At 30.4% G+C, this 13,720-nt stretch overlaps 1 protein-coding gene across 1 annotated transcript in view; it reads right to left on the bottom strand.

Annotated features, from left to right (window-relative positions):
• HSF2 (heat shock transcription factor 2) overlaps positions 1–13,720 on the bottom strand; it is a 165,853-nt gene that overhangs the window by 138,278 nt on the left and 13,855 nt on the right. Inside the window, exon 2 of the mRNA XM_072965811.1 lies at positions 13,528–13,654. The gene's annotated coding sequence lies outside the window, so the exon portion shown is untranslated. The remainder of the gene's footprint in view (positions 1–13,527; positions 13,655–13,720) is intronic.

Here is a 13,720-nt window from a genome sequence, read left to right as displayed (position 1 = left end):
TGTGTAGGAATATTCCATGTGAATAAAATGTTAATCTGGAGAACTGAATATTGACCATTTAAAATCAGCATATACAAAAGTTAACTCAATGTGCTTCATAAAGCCTAAATGTAAGAGCTAAGATGATAAAAATCTTAGAAGAAAACAGAGAAATAAATATTTGTGACTTTGGATTAGGCAACAGTTTTCTAGACATGACATCAAAAGCACAAGGAACAACAACAAGATAGATAAATTGAGCTTTATCATTAGGAACTAGTATTTAGGATATACAAAGAATTCTTACAACTCAACAATACAAAGAAATATAATATAATGTAATTTAAAAGGGTGAGAAATATTTTTCTCCAAAAGAGATACAAAAATATCCCAAAAAACACACAAAAAAAGATGCTCAAAATCATTAGTCATTAGTTAAATGCAAATCAAAACCACAATACCACTCTGCATTTATTCAGATGATTATAATAAAACATGGACAATAACAGGTGTTGATGGAGATGTGGAAAAATTGGAATCCTCATGCGTTGTTGGTAGGAATGTTAAAATGTGAAGCTCTTTAGTAACAGTAGGGCAGTTTTTCAAAAAATCAATATACCTATTTTTATGCACATATCCTACCATTCCTTGATCACTCTCTCTCTTTCTCTTTCCTTTTGAATTATCTTTAATTAGATTTTAGACTCCAGGTTGGCTATCTAATAAATTAGATTAGAGGACTTTTTCTATAATTCAGAGTAGTTTAATACATATGAAGTATTTGTTCTTTAAAACCGTTATAAAATGAAGCTAAAATTTGTTTCAATTGGTAAAAAAAAATTTTTAATAGGCCTTTATATTTCTAATATCTTCTATGATTTTTAGTTTGGCCAGATTTTCTCATTTTTCATAGGTAATTTCCTTTGTTTACTCTACTTTCTTTTTCAATAATTTCAACTTTCCTTTTAATAATGCCATTATCATTCCTGTTGTGGTTTATTATACTTTTTTTTTTACTTTTCCTCAAAGTAAAGATTTTATATTATTTTTATTTGATGATAAGGGCAACTCAGCTATCATCTGAGTCTTATTTTAGTTGTGTGCCCATATAAATTAGTGTAATGTTGCTAATTACTTTTTAAATAACTTATGATTTTTTTTTTCTCTTGGATTCATGGAAACTTTTTAATTTATAAAACTCTTTCCTTTAATATAAACTTGGATTATATTTAAAGAATATGACCTATGAAATTTCTTTTTGAACAATTTTAGTATTTTTAAAATGTGTTATAAAATTGATGCATGTTTTTAATTTCTATGAACATAAGAATGCATGTTCTATTTTTAACACACTATTTTATATATATTCAATTAATTACATTAATTCAATAATTAATATTCTTGATATTTTAACAGTTCACTGTTAAAATTCTGAAAAAGATGTAATAAAATGGTTTCCTATAATTATATTTTAATGAAGTTAATCTTTTTATCTGAAGAGTTCCTAATTTTGAAAAATTTTCATGTTGCTTTTTGCTTAAAAAATGTATTACTATGATACCTTCTTGATGGATTATGCCATTTGCCAATATGTTAAAATGTCCCCCTTTTCTATTTCAATGTCATTAGCTTTAAATTTCACTTTAACATTAATTAATTATGAATACAAAATATTAAATATCTAATCTTATTTTTATTCTGCTTGCATTTACTCATTTTTTATCTTCAATCTTTCCTTGTCACTGTTTTAGATGTAGTTTTCAAAGAGCTGCTTTAAAAATAAAACACAGTTTGATTATCTGTCTTTTGGTAGGGAAAGCAACCCTTTATATATAACTTGAAATAGTTGAAATACTTGTTTGTATTTCTTCTATCTCATTTTTGCTGTTATTTTATTTTTGTTTACTTAAAAATTTTTCTAGTTTGATCAAGTTTTAGTTTATCCCTTTTCCTTCTTACATATTTGAAGTTTCATGGTTGTCAATTTTGTTGGTGGTTAGCAATGCATTCATTCATTGCCAAATCAAAGGCCAATTACATTCCAGCCATTGAGGATATGTGGTGAACAAGAGAGCTAAGATAATTGCTGTCATGAACATTACATTCTGATGGAGGGAGATAGATATCAACCAACCAACAAATAAGTAATAATTAAATAAGCAAGAAAATATTGAATAAATGCTATGTAGAGAAAACAAATAGAGCAATATAACAGTGACTGAGAGGCTCCTTAGTACCATCTAAGTTCTGCCATCTTCCACACCCTGGCAGGTGCCCCTTGATAAAGAAGTCAATGACATGGCCACCATCTCCTCAGAGTTTCCAATGCTTTTTCCTTTGCCTTTCTAGATAAGTTTATGCACACACGTGCACAGACTCCCCTTTTCTTTTTTTCCCCCTCATCTAAACATAATGTACATATGGAACTTGCATTGGGGAAAATGAGAACATGTGTGTTTCAGTAAGACTGAATTTTTTTTTCCTTCAATAAAATGGAATGTTTTTCCATTCTGACATTTCATTAATTTTGTTTCAAGGAAAAAAAGTGAGTTGATTAAAAGTGGAAAAAATGACAGTACTAGCATATTGTTGTAATATATTTATTTCATGTCAAATTAAATTGATAAAAGATGTGTTGAGATTATCTTATAATACTTTCATCGTTTTGTTGAGATTTTGAAGTTCTTTTTCAAGAAAATTGGCCAACAACCTGATTCACACCATAGCTGCAGAATGCTGATTCATATCACAGCTTCTACTGTGACAAAGTATTGTTATAATTTTGAGAGAATGAAATGCATTAAGATCAAAGCAGTACTATTAATTTATTTTAGGTTCAAATTTGTCTACCTAGAACAACACGACATAAGAAACTTGGACAATTAAGGCTTTCATTTCATCATTAGTAAACCTTAATTTTTTTTACAGTGTATTTGCAAAAGAGTGTTAAGCAATGCTTGCAAAGTCTTAACTATTAATTTTCCTGATAGTTTTCATTAATAGTTCAGCTTTTATGGGAAACTGATTATCTTAACCCCTTAAAAAATCACTACGATGGTTTTAAGAGTAAAGTAGCATAAGAGCAATTAAAATTATCTTAAATTCTTACTAATGCTACTTCAGACAAGTTTTTGTGTCTGTGCAGCTGTAAGAGAAAATCCAGATTTGGCCTTACTCACTGTATTACATGATAATTGGTTTGATGTTATTTAAAACTGTCTGAGATACTAAGCACTTAGTGGGGTTTTGATTAGGAGCTGGCAAACTTCAAAAGGCCTGGATATTTATTTTGGATAAAACTTGATTAGTTTGGATGGCTATTCAGATTTCCCCACAAATCTCCTAGGGCCTCTTTCCAGGTCTTCCCAGTCTGAATATTTCATTCTTCATTTATTTTCCAAGAAACTGAGTTTCATATTTTAGGACTGCAATTCCTAGACAAATAGTCTCAAAGCCTGTCTTTATAAAGATTGACAGGTTATACGACCCATTATTTTTCAAGGACATTTATATTCATCATATTTATACATACATAATTTTCTTTTCCTATTATCAGAATCATGGACTTTCAGAACTATATGGGAAGCTCTGAGATCATCTGGCCAATTCTAGTTATAGATGTTAGGAAAATGAGTTTCTCTAAGCTCACCGTTTTTTAATTTTTTATTTTTTTGGGGGGGTAACTGGGTATTTATTTATTTATATTTAATGGAGGTACTGGGGATTGAACCAGTGGTGATGGAATTAATATTGTCATCAGTACTATATGCCACAGTCCTTCATAACCCATCTCAAAGAGATGAGCATAATGGATGTAAATTATATACCATGTGACTTTTATTTTCAAAGATACTCCATATAGAAATAATGTAGAGATCATTAATAAGCAAATATTTCCTTTTGATTAGAGTTACTGATTGTAGAGCATTTTCTTTATATATCAGTCACTATGTTAAGTCTTTGTACAATCATTATTTTAATCCTCATAGAATGGATTTTTCCTCTATTTAGAATAATCTGCCTCCTGATCTTCACACAGGCTTTTCTTCCAGTTTTACCTCAAATATCTCTTTCTCAGGGAGGCCTTCCATAATATCTCATCTAAAGAGGGTCCCAGGCTCTAACGCATAATTTAGTTTTATTTCTTGCTTTCTATCATATAAATATATACAAATTATCTTATTTGCTTACTTGTTATTATTTTCCCTTCCCTGACAATTGTACCCAGAGCTTAAGAAACCATGGACCGACTGTCTCTGTCTTGTTTTTTGCTGAGTTTCTAGCACCTAGAATGAGGCCTGGTACAGATGGATGTTCATTAATTATTGAATGATTTCATGTTACTTCAATTGAACCAAATCTAGTAAAGCTGAATAATTTACTCAACTTGAAGAGCTAATGAGGGACAGAATTGGCTGTCAAACCCATATTTTTATCATTTCAACATCCATGTTCCTCACCACAACCTTTGATTGCTCTCAGACCATTTTTGGATTCTACCTGAAAAAGAAAATGAAAACAAAAGCCATTCCATTCTTGTGTGTACCAATTCAGAGTCACACACTTTCAAATATTCTAGATAAAACTCTTATTACTAAACAGACACGTATGTTTTCCGGATTCTCATTTATTGCAAGTACTTGTAAAGATTTAATTAGTCATTAACAGAATATTAATTTCTTCCCATAGATATTAGGAAACTTCAAGGAGATCCTTTGGATTCTTTTTTTCACACTGTGATCTAAGAGTGTGACCAGTTTTTTTTAACTCATCCTATGTTTATTCACTCAGTACTCTGTAGCCTACAAAATGCATTATAATAGTTCACTGGTCCAAGAATTTTTGCACTTATGTGTTTGACATACATTATCAGATCTGACTATGGCATATGAATAATTTGTGAGGTACCCATGCCTCCATTATCCTTAAAATAGTTTCTGATTTATTGTTATGACAATCTGGGAGCTGGAATTTATTGACATTATGTTTTTAACATCACTGCTACCACCGTGCTATTACCCAAAGAATTAAGATTTCAGGCTTTGAGGAAGAAGGACACTGGCATTTTCTTCCCCTTAACTCATCCATGGATGAGCATCAACCATTTATCAGGAGAAGGAAGAAATTAGAAGTATTATATTTTATCATTAATTGAAAAACATAAAGATATATTATGTTTTTAAAAGGGATTTTCAATAAATACATTTCTTTTATATTTTGTGAAGTTGTTATTTTAAAATGGAAATTATGTCATATAAACAACTTTGAAAGTCACTTGATGGGTAAACTAGAGAAGTTTATTAATGCTTAATATAAGTATATAAGAAAGTTAAGTATACTAATTAAAGCAGTTTAAATCTATCTTATTCACAATATTGGGATGAAAGAAACTCAGAAAAACTGTAATTGCAGCTATTGAACTATATAAATGTTTTCAACTGGATACACAGAAAAAATTTAAACATTGTCTAAAAATAAAGATTGTTAACAAATTAACTTTTAATCTCCTTTTTTGAATACTGAGTGGTTTTATATAAAAGTTTCATAAGAAAATATTTTAGTATATGCTATTAGGCCATTGTTTTTAGATAATTTGTGGTTACTACAGGTAGACTGTTAAGGAAGATGCAGGCTACCCACAGAAAATAAAAATCAAGAAGTTAAAAGAAGCTTCTACTTTATCAAGATACTCATAATCCTGGAACTACAGAGTTCTCGGAAAGATTTAAAGGTTACATTTAACTCTAATTAATACTGTGATTTTCCTCAAAATATTATTTTTAAGAATCTGTATACATTTTAACTATGTTAAATGACACTAATGATATGCTGTTGAAAACTTATATACATGAAAAACATTTAAAGTGTAACCTTATTATGGAGCATATTAAAGTATTCTGGGCTTATGTGGCTTTCTAAAATAATTTAAAATCCATTAACCTAATTTAGCAATGGTGATCTTTTTACTTGAACCTCTATTCTCTAATTTTTGAAAACATATTTGAGAGATCAGTGTTACTACTTAGTGCCTGTAATAATATTTGAACATGGTGAGGTTTGCCTCTTTGTGAGGTCAACAGCAATATTTTATGATTATACCTCATGAAAATGTTATTTAATTACATTTCATTTGTTTTGTAAACTAGTAGCTTTTCTAATAGTAAGACGGTTTTAATTTAAGTACAAGGAGATACATGTTTGCCAACATAAAAATGAGGAAATACAAAACCAGCCATCTGGGACTCATTTTAAAAGCAGTGAGTTCACAGAGGGTATAGAAGACTTAAGGCCAACCAAAGTAATTCTTTCATTAGTTTTCCTGGTTCATCTATATTTAAATAGTAGCCATACCAACTGCTATGGCTCATAACAGGACCAGCTCTTTCAAAGTGCCTCAGTGTTGATATAGTAGTTTCCAGGTTATTTGGGATGAACTTGTTTAAGCTGCCCATCTTGACAAAGCTACCTTCTTTAAGCTGAAGAGCATATCTTTGTGCCCATGACTGAAAATCTGCTCTTTGCACTTATATTTATAATGCTCAGTGTTGAATGTGTACATATTGAAATATTTCTCCATAATATCAGTAATATTTAGATGTTAACTGTGGGTATCTTTGGAACTTCCCTAAATCATAAAGATGCTTAGAGATGACATGGCAAACTGGATTAGTTTTAATAAAAAGTTTAAACACTGTAGAGATTTGGTTCATTATATTGATGAGGGGAATCTGTCCACAAAGTGGATTATTTATAGCTTTCACTGAAATTAAACAAAGCTATTCAGTGTTACCTGTGCACTTCACAGAATTACAGGGTATACCTAAATGAGGTGGAACCATATTGACATTAACTTATAGTTCTCCAACTTTACTTTGACTTGTCTATACACAATATATGGGAAAAGTAAATAATTGAGCTAAAAAATGGTGATGAAATTTGATGTTGGAAAAAATGCTGCTTACACCAGTGATTCTTTAAAGGCAGGGGACAAATCAGAGTCATTTATGGAAAATTTCAATTTACATCTTTATACATAAAAATATTTAAACTGGAGCAATAAATAAGAGCAAGGACTTTGGAGACAAACAGATCTGGCTTTGATTTTTAACCTAGTGCCTTACTAAAAGTATAAACCTGGAAAATTTTCTCAAAGCCAGATTACAAACCTCAAAGGACCTATTTACAAACCTATAAGGACCCGGCAAAACTGAACTGAGTGAAAGTGGCAGGTTGGAGTTTTGGAGATCTAGAGTGTCTGTGCCTCGTCCAAACTGGAAGCCACTTGTTTTCAGGCTCAGTGTTCCTAGATCTTTTGATTTCTGAGAGAAGGTGGATATATGTATTTCTGTGTTTAATCCTCTGGTTTTTAAATTTGGCAAGTAACTAAAATATTTTAAAAACATCTCTTTGGCTTAGATTCATCCTGTGGACACCAGATTGTGATGTCTACTTTTGTACTAAACAAATAAAATTGTATTTATTTCCTCACAAGGAAGAGGATTTTGTGAAGATTAATGAGATGATGTCAAAGATCCAGACATGTTACAGATCTTTAATAACGATTGGTTCCCACTGATCTTTCCTACAGTTACCAATTTCCCTTCCCTAATCAGTAGAAACAGTTAATAAAAGCTGCATCTGTTGTGTAGCTGTTAGCTTTTGTGTTTATTACAAGATATGGATTTTGCTCTTGTATTTAATGCATTATGTTTAACTATTCAAAACTATCAAATAGAAAGAATGCTTCCTTTATCAACTTTTTGAAAAAATATTTTCACAAGGTATCTACATAGATGGAAAAGGCATGGTTGATGTACTTACTTAAGCTACTTTCATGATTGATGAATTAAAGAAATACATGAAGTGACAGACACCATAATGTTAATAATGGTTTTCCCAGGATGGTGGGACTCTGGGAAATCTTTGTTTTTATTTGTGTGTGTCTTTGTTTATACCTGTGTATATCTTTTGAAAGTTTTATGTTGGGTAAATATTATTTATATAATTAGATGAAAGAATAAAGCCATTTTCATTGAGATAAAGAAATATGAGTTATTTTAGAAAAATAGATCATATTTTCCATATTAACATAAAAGTATTTAATTCATTTTCACTTGAATTAAGCTACAGTTAAAAGAACTGAAGTAAAACTTAAGAAATTGTCAGAGTAGAATAAATATATTTTTGTTCAAGTGATCTTAATTACAAAAAGACATATCTAAAAGTAAAAAAGATATATATTATTATGCTGTTTTTAAAAAGAAAAAAAGGATATGCTATATTCAGAGGAACAACTGGATGATTAGGCTGTAATTGTGAATCATTATATGTGATACATGTAACTATGACAACTCCTCTGATCAAATAAATGACCTTGTGTTCAAGTAGTTCTCTCTTTTGAAAAAACTAATTCTAAAAGATACATGTACCCCAATGTTCATAGCAGCATTATTTACAATTGCCAAGACATGGTAGCAACCTAAATGCCCACTGACAGATGATTGGATAAAAAAGACTACATATATACAATGGAATAGTACTCAGCCATAAAAAAGAATGAAATTTTGCCATTTTCAGCAATCTTGGTGGACTTGGTGGGAATTATGCTGAGTGAAACAAGTCAGACAGAGAAAGACAAATACTGTACGCTATCACTTATATATGGAATCTAAAAAAATACAACACTAGTGAACATAACAACAAAGAAGAAGATACACAGATATAGAGAACAAACTAGTGGTTACCAGTGGGGGGGGGAGGTAGGTGTAGAGGATTAAGAGGTACAAATTGCTATGTATAAAATAAGCTACAAGGATATATTGTACAACATGGGGAATATAGCCAACATTTTATAATAACTATAAACAAGAGTATAATCTTTAGAAATTGTGACTCACTACATTGTATACCGGTAACATATAATTGTGCACATCAGTACTTTAATAAAAAGTAAATAAATAAATGGTTATAAAGGTTATCTGAACTTAGCAAAGGTAAAACTGACCAATTAGAGTGTTCTGGTTCCATAGCTTTAAATGACCTTATACCATTCTAAAACTGGTGCTGAAAATATGTTCAATTTCCAGTATATACTTACTGAATTTTTCTTATATTGATAGGCTAGATGAAAAGGAAAGGTCAAAGAAGGCAAAATTGGTAGCACATAGCTTCAACAAGAGTTCAGCATATGAGGTGAAAAGCATCAACTTATTCTTGGAAACAGCTAACTGTGGCATTTTAAGAGGTAGATTCAGATCAAATTAATGCTAGAAAAATCTTATTTCAAATTTATTTTATTTACAACTACACTTTTAAATTTAATTTCTTCTCTGATTTCTGTTTTCCTTTTTGGTTTTTCCACATTAATTTAATCCTTATGCTTGTCTCCTTGTTGCTTCTTGCAGGGGACTTTAATGAATGATCTAGTTCTGATTTTCAGTGCACACTGTGCTGTTTAGAAAGGTTGGATTAATGTGTCGTGTCTTCTCTCCATTTCCTGAAGCTTACTATTTTAAAAGCTTTTGCTGCTAGAGAATCTAATGATAAATCTCTTTGTTTATGAATAAAGTTTAATAACTGTTGGTTGGTAGTAATAACCCATTAATGATAAAAAGTTGAGAATGTGTACCTATATCATGCATGCTCACCAAACTGAAAATGATAGAGTCCTGAGATTCTTACAACTATATTTATTAATGTGTCAAGTAATAAGTATCCTAGAATGAAAAATATATTACTTAATTCTAGAAGAAATACAAGATGAAGCAATTCTGTATGGTCTAAAGCATCTGTCATTAACAGAGGCTATAGTAATTTTTAACTAGCTATATTAGTCTTTTACTTTTAGTTAAACAGATTCTAGAAATTAATTAAAATGACAAAAGAGATTTAAATTGTCAGAAAATTATGTTAATTGTTATCTAATAAAAATCTTTTGCTTTTAAATGCCAAAATATTTGAGCCAATATTAAGAGATTTTTAGCCAAGATTAGCTTATTTTCCAGTCATAAAATGTTTCAAATTGTAACCTGTGTTTATTAATATAGCTTTTGTTTTTTATAAACCAGAACAAAGTCTATATAGAATTGGCAAGTAATTTTAGAAACTAAATATAACTCTATAAATTGTGACTTGGAATTTCATTTGGCTCTTATTTCTTAAAGCCAAATAAACTCAAACTTCATAGATTTTAGAATTTATTAAATATCAGTTTAAAATTGGACAGGTTTTTATTTCTCTTTGGAATAATCCAGATCTCAAAATAACCTATGTGTGAGAAAAAAAAAAGGACTATTTGAAATATTATGAAAGCTTTATGAAGGGTTATTTTCCAGGAGAAAGTAAGCAAATTTAACTGTGTATATCCAGTTGGCTGGGCAATATTTAAGATAAATTTCCACCCTAATAAAGATGTATGTATCACATTAAAAAGTCCAATTTTTTTGACAATTAGCTTTTATTATAGAAATTCCATCAATTCTGTTTGCCTTTTAATATTTTGATTGCTTATAAGCTTAAATAAAATCTACACTGAAGAATACAGTAAATAATTTGAAACAAATCCTACATTCTATTATCATAGATACTCTATAAATATATCATGTATTGTTTTATTATTTCCTTCTGCCTGTTTTGGCTTTAATTTGGTCTTCTGTTTTAGCTTCTATAGGTGGAAGCTTAAAATATTAATTTGAAACCTTTGTTCTTTTTTAATTTAAGCAATTAATGCTGGAAAGTACCCCTTAGGTATTGCTTTAACTTCATTCCATAAATCTTGATATGTTGTCTTTTCTTTTTTACTCAGTGCAAAATATTTTATAATTTTCTTTATGCTTTCTTCATTGGCCTGTAGTTTCTTAGAAGTGTTGCTTAAATTGTAAACATTTGGGGAGTTTCCAGGCATCTTTCTGATACTGATTTTTAGCTTAGTTCCATTGTGATCATAAAACATATCTTGTATGACAATTTTAAAAAATTGTTAATATTCATTTTATGTCCTAATATATCTTTGTAAATGCTCCATGGGCATTTGAAAAGCCTGTATTTTCCTATGTTTTTAGATGGAATGTTGTATAAATGTCAGTTAGGTCAAGTTGGTTTGTAGTGCTATTCCAATTTTCTTTCTCTTTACTGGTACTCTCCCTTCTGGTACTAACAATAATTCAAAAAGAGTAGTTGAAATTTTCATTGATAAATTTATCTATGTCTCTTTTTAATTTTATCAATTTTTGACTTTTATATTTTAGAGCTCTGTCATTTGGAGTCTATAATTTAAGATTAATGTATTTTCTTGATGAATTTACTCCTATACCATTATGTAATATCTTTCTTTTCACTCATAATATTTCTTATTCTGAAGTTTATTTTGATGATTTTAATCATTCCAAGTTAGTTTTGACAAGTGCTGAATGGTATATATTTTTCTTCCTTCAATTACTAATTTGTTTGTTTTTGTCGAAGGGGTTTCCTTTCAAAAAAACGTTTAACAGTTTTACTGAGGTATAATTGGTATATAAAAAGAAATGTACATATTTAATGTGTAAAATTTGATCAATTTGGAAATATGCAAACACTCATGATATCATCACCACAATCAAGGTACTAGATATATCCAGCACCTTTTAGAGTTTCCTGTCTTTAGCTTTTTGTTTATTTGTTGCCTGGCAATAAAACAACATAAGAGTTACCCTATTAATAAATTTTGAAATGCACAATACCATAATGTAACTATAGGCATGATGCTGTACAGCAGATCTCTATAAATGATTCATCTAGTATAACTGAAAGTTTATACCCTCAATTCCCCTCAACACCTAACCTCTGGCAACTTGTATTATATTCTCTGCTTCCATTAATTTGACTATTTTAGATTCCCAACTAAGTGGAATCAATGGGTATATATCCAAAAGAATACTGAGGAGCTATCTACCCTCCCATGTTCACTGCAACATTATTCACAATAGTCAAGACACAAAAACAGCCCAAGTGTCCAAGGACAGATGAAAAGAAAGACAAAGAAAATGGAATACTATTCAGCACCCCAAAGGAAGGAAACTCCGCCATTTGTGACAACATGGATGAACCCAGAAGACGTTAATGAGTGAAATAAGCCAGTCACAACCATTGTTGAATATAACAAGTTCCTTAGATCTTCTGATATACATCAAATTGTGAGATCCACTCTGCTAAGTTAACACAAATAAGTTATGTCATCTTGTAGATGACATACAGGTGGCTATTTCTTTTTCATTCAACTTGACATTATCTGCCTTTTAATTGAAGTGTTTAGACCATTTGCATGTAATGTAATTATTACTTTAATGATAGGACTGGTGTATATGTATCCTCATGCTATTTATTTTCTATTGTCCCATCAGTCTGTCTCTTCAGTTCTTCTTTCAGTTCTGCTCTTTTTTGGACTAATTGATTATTTTTTATGTTTTTTTTTCTATCTCCTTTATTGGCTTATTAGCCCTAGCAATTTTTTTTAAGTGGTTGGTCTACAGTTTGCCATTACATCTTAACTTATTATTAATTTACCTTCAAATATAGTTTACTCAATTTCTTCCATTTCATCTTTTATGCTACCATTGTTATACATTTTACTTTTACATGTGCTGTAAATCCCACAATTTATTTTTACTATTTTTGGTTTGGACAGACTTTTATCTTTTTAAAGTTATTAAACACAAGGGAAAAAATCTTTAAGTGTACCTCATTTTTACTATTTCTGGTACTTTTCCTTTCTTTGTATAAATTCAAGTTTCCATCTGGTTTCATGCTCCTGATGAATGAAGTCTTTCCTTTAACATTTCTTGTAGTACAGGTCTGCTGGCAATGAATTCACCCTTTTTTTTGGTTTGTTTGAAAAAAAATTTAATTTTATCTTAATTTTTAAGAGCTTTTTTTTGCGGGGTATACAATTCTAAGGAGCTTTTTTCTATCAATATTTAAAAATGTTATTCCATTATCTTTTGGTTTTTATAGTCTTTGGTGACAAGCTTGCTGTAATTCTTTATCTTTATTCGTCTTTGAGTCTAAGGGGTTTACCTGCCTCTCTTTCAGGAACAGAAAGATTTTCCTTCTTCTCTTTCCACTCTTCCCCCAGGAACAGTGGATGTGTCTATGTCCTAAGGCTGGGAGGGCTTCTTAATCATTCCCCAGAAGCAGATGGGTTATGTTTCTAATCCATCCTCCAGAAACATAGGATTTTTGCCTGGATTCTAGGGGCAATAGCACTTCCTGTCTCTAGTCTAGCAATTTAATGCTTTTTTCTTTTTATAAGAGAAGGATTCCAAGAAAATATGAAGAAGTTTTGTATTTGTTCCTCCAAGGTTGCTGATCACCTGCATACCAATGTTACTGAGGGAGGCTCTCTCCAGTTTTCTGCCTTAGCCTTCAATTTTCATGGAATTGGCTCATGGAAAAATGTTTGTGAGTGAATGTGAAATATACTTGTTTTAGGGATTTCAGTTTCTCCAAATCTACATGCTAGTCAATTCTAAGCCTTTAAAAAATTTGTTGAAATTTAATGTGGTTTCTTCTTACCCACTTTGATGGTGAGCACTTTCATCCTCTCATGCCATGCCTTGAAAATGTGTGTACCGTTTCTCCTCAGAGAGCTTGTTACTCTTTGGAATTCAGAGTATTTGCTTGCCTTACTACCTCAGCTCTCCTACGGAGTAAATAAAAAGTAGATTTTTGTAGATTATTTGACATTTTCTTGTTGCTAGGATGATAG

The sequence above is a fragment of the Vicugna pacos genome, chromosome 8, assembly GCF_048564905.1.
Source record: "Vicugna pacos chromosome 8, VicPac4, whole genome shotgun sequence".
In the NCBI taxonomy this organism is placed as follows: domain Eukaryota; kingdom Metazoa; phylum Chordata; class Mammalia; order Artiodactyla; family Camelidae; genus Vicugna; species Vicugna pacos.
Note: the sequence above shows the minus strand (reverse complement) of the source record. Positions and strands in the feature narration are given on the sequence as shown.